This window comes from Phalacrocorax carbo, chromosome 6 (assembly GCF_963921805.1).
Source record: "Phalacrocorax carbo chromosome 6, bPhaCar2.1, whole genome shotgun sequence".
NCBI lineage: Eukaryota > Metazoa > Chordata > Aves > Suliformes > Phalacrocoracidae > Phalacrocorax > Phalacrocorax carbo.
This window is the reverse complement of record NC_087518.1, coordinates 8407371-8413619: the sequence shown is the minus strand read 5'-3', so window position 1 is coordinate 8413619 and position 6249 is coordinate 8407371. Positions and strand designations below refer to the sequence as shown.

Genomic DNA, 6249 nt, shown 5'->3' with positions numbered 1-6249 from the left:
AGTAAGGGCATAAGTAGCTGTCTTAGTAAGGTCTTCCTTTGCACGGGGGTTCTCCTATTAAAAATGTGTCGGAAGGATGATGTGTTTTTTTTGTTTTGGTGGGACAAGTACATGCTGAAACAGACTGGTTTATTAACAGCAGGCTTGACTCCTCTGCATCACCAGTCACTTACATTTGAGTTTCCATTTGTCTCTGGGTGGTCCCTGGTAGATGCATCCTGGTGGCAATGCTCTGGTAGAGCATTGCTTTGGGTAGGGCGATGTGCAAGAACAAGAACTCAGTCAAAATAAAATGACTTTGTCATTTACAAGGGAAAAAGAAAAAGTGCAAAAATTAAAGGACAGCAGGAAGCAACTATGTTACCAACTGGAGAATATTATCTTTTTATTGAATTCATGTATACAGAAAATTTCTCCTGTGAAACATTTGCCAAACCACCACTCCATATTCATGGCTTAGCGCTCCTGGTGGGATAGGAATGAGAAACTTCTTCCCATTTGCTTTGCAGGGCCAGGGTGAGGCGCAAAGCAGGCAAATACCATCTATTACTTAATCAGCAGAACCTCAGATGTTGTTGAGGTTGACTTCACAGCTACCTTTATCTGGGAGACTGAGATGGCCTTCTCGTTACAACATTTTTAACAGTCTTCCTTTTCTCCATATTAAAGACATAATTTAAGGCTCAGCCCTCATCCAGTCCAAGCAGAGCTGATAGGCAGTGCTTCCACTGACAATTTTTCCATTACAAAATAATGTTCTACCCAAACATACTTTGTTTAACATCAATAAATCAGAGCAGCTCTTTTAATCATACCCCAAACTGAACTAGGCCAATTTTTTTTTTGAGCTTATAAAATTTGGTGACTTTTCAAAGAAAGCTTTTTTTTTTTTAAGTGGCACAGTTCAGCACTCCCTGTTCCTGGCAGCAACTCAGAAGTGCTCTGAGGAACGCATCTCTTGTGGCAGTTCTGACCCAAATGAAATCAAGAAACCTTGGAAATCTCACAGGAGATGGATTTTTGTGAGTTTTCCAATTTAAACAGGTGGAGATAAACCAAGATATATGTCTGAGATAGACCTGCAACATGTGGAAGGTTCATCTATGACTAGGAATGTCTGTCTTTATTTTTATGGCCTTACCCTGTTCTTGAGATATGCCTACAGAAACTTGATTAACGGTGGAGGGAGTTATGTAAATGAATGAATGGGGAAAATAGATGTAGTAGAAAGAAGGCTTCATTCTTAATTCTGACAAATGCTAGATTTTCAAAAGCGAGATTATTTTAACTGGCCAGCTAGTGCCTCAGGATGGGCTTGAAATGACAGGAAAAGGATCTTCAAAAGCCCAGAAATTCTGATGCTTTTCCCAGGCAGCAGCAGTGATTAAAAAAAAATAAAAAGAGAACGCTTGTTTCTGTTACTTAGGTATTTAAAATGTGTTCCTTCAAATCAGTTTTTAAGCTCTTCTACCATATTCACATGGCAAAAAGAGAAACAGACATCATCTTCATCTTCAGAACAACTTTCTCACCGCAGTTTATTTTATGACTCCAATATACCCTGCATTTCTTTTACTCCATTTCTTCATTACCACCTCAACATTAGCAAGTGTTGCTAAGTAACATTCGTCAGGCCCCTATAATTTTGCTACATGACTGCACTATAACCACGTGTTAACACTTCACAAAGGCAGTAACTACCAACAATAACCACTATATTACTTTGAGGGAAACCACGGTACTTTCTCATTATGACTGTGTGTGCTTCCAAATTTTAAAAGTCACCAGGGTAATTCACCATTGCTGGAGGCCGAGGTGAATAAATTCCCTGGTGGGTTTACAGAAATATTGATGCTTCTCTCATGTAATGGGTGTGTGCAATGAGTTTAGCTGAGACTAATTTCCCTTGCATATTAAATAGTGACCACATCGGTTCGCGCTGCCGCTGGCTGAATACTTGCCGTAGGCATTACGTCTTCACTGTAGTTGCTGTACAGGCAGCGTTGGGAGGGCACCCGCTGAATCAGCAGTGTGGCGTTGAGCCAGCCATCAGTCAGCTGGGTCATAGGCATGATGTGACAGCAGGATGAGTGGGACATGTTGGAGATCTCTGGTCAGTCACAGAGCCTCTTGTAAACTGCTTCTCTATGTATGATGCCAAGATGTCACCACAGACAGTGGCTGGGAAGAAGAGGATCTTGGGAGGCTTGGTGGCCCGGTGCTTTGGTCATGGGTCAGCCCCTTGGGTGTAGAGGGAAAAGAGGTCAGGAAGGGTGAGAAATCCTGGAGGTCACCTACAGAGACTTGATATCCTAGAAGGTTTAACAGCAATAGGAAGCCATTTACCAAAAGACAGGTGGGATGAAAAGACATACACCAAGCAGTATTTCAACTCCTGCCTGAAATGATTCACTCGACTTAGCCAGCAAGGACAGAATGAAAATCCATGTCTCAAACAAAAGGTGATGGTGATGCTGGAATGGGATAAAGCAAGACGCTTGTGAGCTGGGTCCCAACACAGACAGAGTTCAGAGGGAGTTTTCTGCTTGCATAAAATTTGAGGAGTCAGACATATAATTACTGTGAAAAAAAGAGAATCATTTTTCATCCTTTTCATTCTGTGGTAAAAGACACTAAAAGAAAAACAAATACCTTTAATAATTTCAAAATGTTGCACTTTGTCATCAATCTCAATTTGGCATAACGGGCCTTGCAGGAAGTTCAAAAGCTTCAGTGGGACAAAAACGGGCTTCAGGGATGCTGGGCATTACAGAAACATAGTTCAAATTGTGCCAGACAACATCTGTCTCAACCTTAACAATATTTTACTGTTAAGCCTTTTCTAAAGTGGAGACCGTATGCATGTGTGACCATGTGTGTATGGTGCATAGGGAGTGCATGTGTGTGCATGCTGCTGCATGCATGTTCAGACACATAAATGTATCTGATGGCAAAGGGAACAGAGTCCTTCGATACCTATATAAAGATTTAATTTCATATCTAGCATTTTCCCTGTTTTGCTTGGTTAAAGGCCTAGTATTTACATGTTTCATTATATAATTAATGTTTTCTCTCTCTGAAGGAACAGACTGATTTGCCATGTTCAATAAAGTAATGAAACAGAATAAATCTTTCTAGTGGAATAACTACATGATACTAAACTCATGTTTTATCTTATCCTCACCATGTACTCCAGTTTCTTTAAATGTATCTTTGTAGCAATGAAACTAGCTATAAATTAATCATGATGATATTACAGCTGAATTTAATTTCAAAGTCTCTCAGCAAGTTGTTAAGGGTTTCTTGCCTAGGTCACTCCTGAGGAAATTTGAAAACTCTGGTAAGATTTATGAATATTGTTATATTACTAGCGTATAAAAGGCTATGGGGAATACAAGCACGTAAACCTCTGTTTAATTCTGTTCCAATAAAAATTTCATTTCTTATAGCAAAATAAACATGTAAATCAATGTTTAATGATTCTGTTGTTTTATTACATAACTTATTATTTGCCTTTAAACATCCAAGCCAAGTAAAATGTGGGACACTGCTCATTTTTGTTGAAACATAATTAGTTAGCAATTAGACCTATTCTACAGAGGTTGCTTCCTTCAATGGCATTCATAATGCAACATAAGAGAAGAAAGTCCAGGAACAAAAGTCCTGGCTTCTCCTTTCCCCCATGTACATTAGCCCTATTATTAACCAATTTTTCGATGTAAACATCTTTTGTTCTGAAACTTACCTAACTGTCTAAGGGATAATTAGTTTCCTAAAATTACTATATCATCAGTGTCCAATTTCAGAGATGCTGTTACCTTGAGACTTGTTGAATGAGTTGCATGGACATAGAAGTTCCGTTCCTTTCCCCGTGTAGCCTCTCCCCTGTCATGGTTTAACCCCAGCTGGCAACTGCACCCCACGCAGCTGCTCACCAGCTCACCCCTAGTGGGACGGGGGAGAACTGGAAGAGTAAAAATGGGAAAATCATGGGTTGAGATACAGACAGTTTAATAGGTAAAGAAAAAGCTGTGCATGCAAGCAAAGCAAAACAAGGAATTAATTCCCTACTTCCCATGGGCAGGCGGGTGTTCAGCCACCTCCAGGAAAGCAGGGCTCCATCAGGCATAACGGTGACTTGGGAAGACAAATGCCATACCTCCAAACATCCCCCTTTCCTCCTCCTTGCCCCAGCCTTACATGCTTAGCATGACACCATATGGTGTGGGACACCCCTTGGGTGAGTTGGGGTCAGCTGTCCCAGCTGTGTCGCCTCCCAACCCTTTGTGCCCCCCCAGCCTGCTCACTGGTGGGCTGGGGTGAGAGGCAGGAAAGGCCTTGGCTCTGTGTAAGCCCTGCTGAGCAGGAACTAAAACATCCCTGTGTTATGAATGCGGTTTCCAGCACAAATCCAAAACACAGCCCCATGCCAAAATCAGCACACCCCATATTGGGGAAATAGTCCCATCAGTATTAATCCCTTTCAGGTAATGGAATGGCAAATGACCAATAGTGAGGAGAAGAGGTTAAAAAAGTTAAAACTTTGGCCTTTTTTCCATATCACAGGCTCACCACAACTCTAGACTTATATTAATCACCTGCTGAAGATCCAGCTGTCCTTGAAGAAACTGAAGTCCATGAGAGTTGCACAAGTAGGAACACAGCAACATTTTGCAGGATCTGGCCGTTGCTGTCCGTAAGCACTGTCTCCTCCTGACTTTTGCAATACCATGCAATGAAAATTTCCCCACACTAGCGAATGGGTAATCTCCTAAGGCAGTAAAATTTCTGATTTATCGTAGGTGCACATACATTAATTTCTTAGAACTATTGCACATACTTCTTGATCACTGGGAGGCGGTAATCCCCAAGCTTAACCAGGTTTTCCCTTGGACATATTGTTTGACCTTAGGTGAGTCACTTAATCTTTCTTTCTCTCCCTGTTTTGCTGTCTAGAAAGTAGGATAATATTGGCTCACCTCACCTGCTGAATAAGGCAATATTCAACACAAATAGCTGATGTAAGATTAATATTTCTAAAGCAGACTGTTGCTGAAAAATGCTGTCAGTCTAAAGTGTGCGCTGCTATAATTATGGTACACAACAGAAATCAGGCAGCTAGGTATTTATTCTTGTGCCAGCCTTTATCTCTGCTACCTGACTTCACATGTAGATGTCCAATGGAAAAGGGATTTGAAAATTAAAGTGTCCTTGAAACTAGACTAGACACTTTCAACCAATAGGGAATGTTCATCAACACCTGTCTGGGGCTGCTACCAGTTTTTTCCAGTTGTTGTGTCTGATTTCGCTGCTTCATGTGCCAAAATCCACCATTCTTGCTGATAAAGGATGAAAGGACAGCTTTGAGAAAAGGATTGTGATAGATCAGGGTACAGTGGGGTTTGAAGAGACCTTCAAGTTTGACACATGATGTCTCTGCCAAAGCCGCACATCTGACGGTGGTAGGGCAAGAGGTGACAACAATCCACCTCTGCACACCCATCACCTGTCCCTGACAAGGGGACCCAATAATCTGCCTTGCAACTTGCTCACCAATGAATTAAAATACATAACTATTCTGTTTGGCTGGAAAGTCCCAGAAAAAGGGTGACTGTCCCATCTTTCTTTCATCTTCAGAAAATAATATTAATCTGATTTTCTGAGGTCACCACTACATGCCTCATACCAAAGAACTGTACAAATCTTATTGCAGTATCTTTTCCCACAGAGGGGGAGGAGCAAGGAGCTTTTCAGTAGTCCTTAGAGAGCAGAAGAATATTTCTTCTTTTAAATTCTGAAGTCATCACAAAGGGCTGAAGTTTTAGAATGAATGAGATTGCACTTATACTAAATACCTACTGCCTTGAATCCCCTCCCTCTCCTGTGCCTCTTTATCTCTAACTTTCTTCCACCTGGAAAATGCCCCGTGCATTTTAGGTACTACCAGGAAGAAGCAACAACCCGTGTGCCGTTCAGTCACAACTGGTCCAAGGCATTTCTGAAAAATAAGTCACTTTGTTCTCACTGTTGGGCGCAAAGTGGAACAGTGGGTGAAACAAGCATTCCCCTCCCCACAAGTGCATATTTCCCCAGGGAATTCCTCCAGATTTCTCAGCATCCACCCAAGCAATGTCACGGTGCAGCTGTACTGTGTTACACCGACCGAACCTGTGTCCCCACTGCCCTCCAGGTTTGTACGCCTCTGAGTAGAGGCCAGCATTAAACAGCTGCTTTGACTAAAGCGTGGAT

At 41.7% G+C, this 6249-nt stretch overlaps 1 long non-coding RNA gene across 1 annotated transcript; it reads right to left on the bottom strand.

Moving 5' to 3' along the window:
• Positions 1-424: 424 nt before the first annotated feature.
• LOC135314050 (uncharacterized) lies at positions 425-4000 on the bottom strand. Its single transcript, XR_010373536.1, has 3 exons — positions 3819-4000; positions 2653-2760; positions 425-2241 (listed from the first exon to the last, which is right to left on the bottom strand). It is a non-coding gene; the product is annotated as an uncharacterized LOC135314050 (long non-coding RNA).
• Between the last annotated feature and the right edge of the window lie 2249 nt (positions 4001-6249).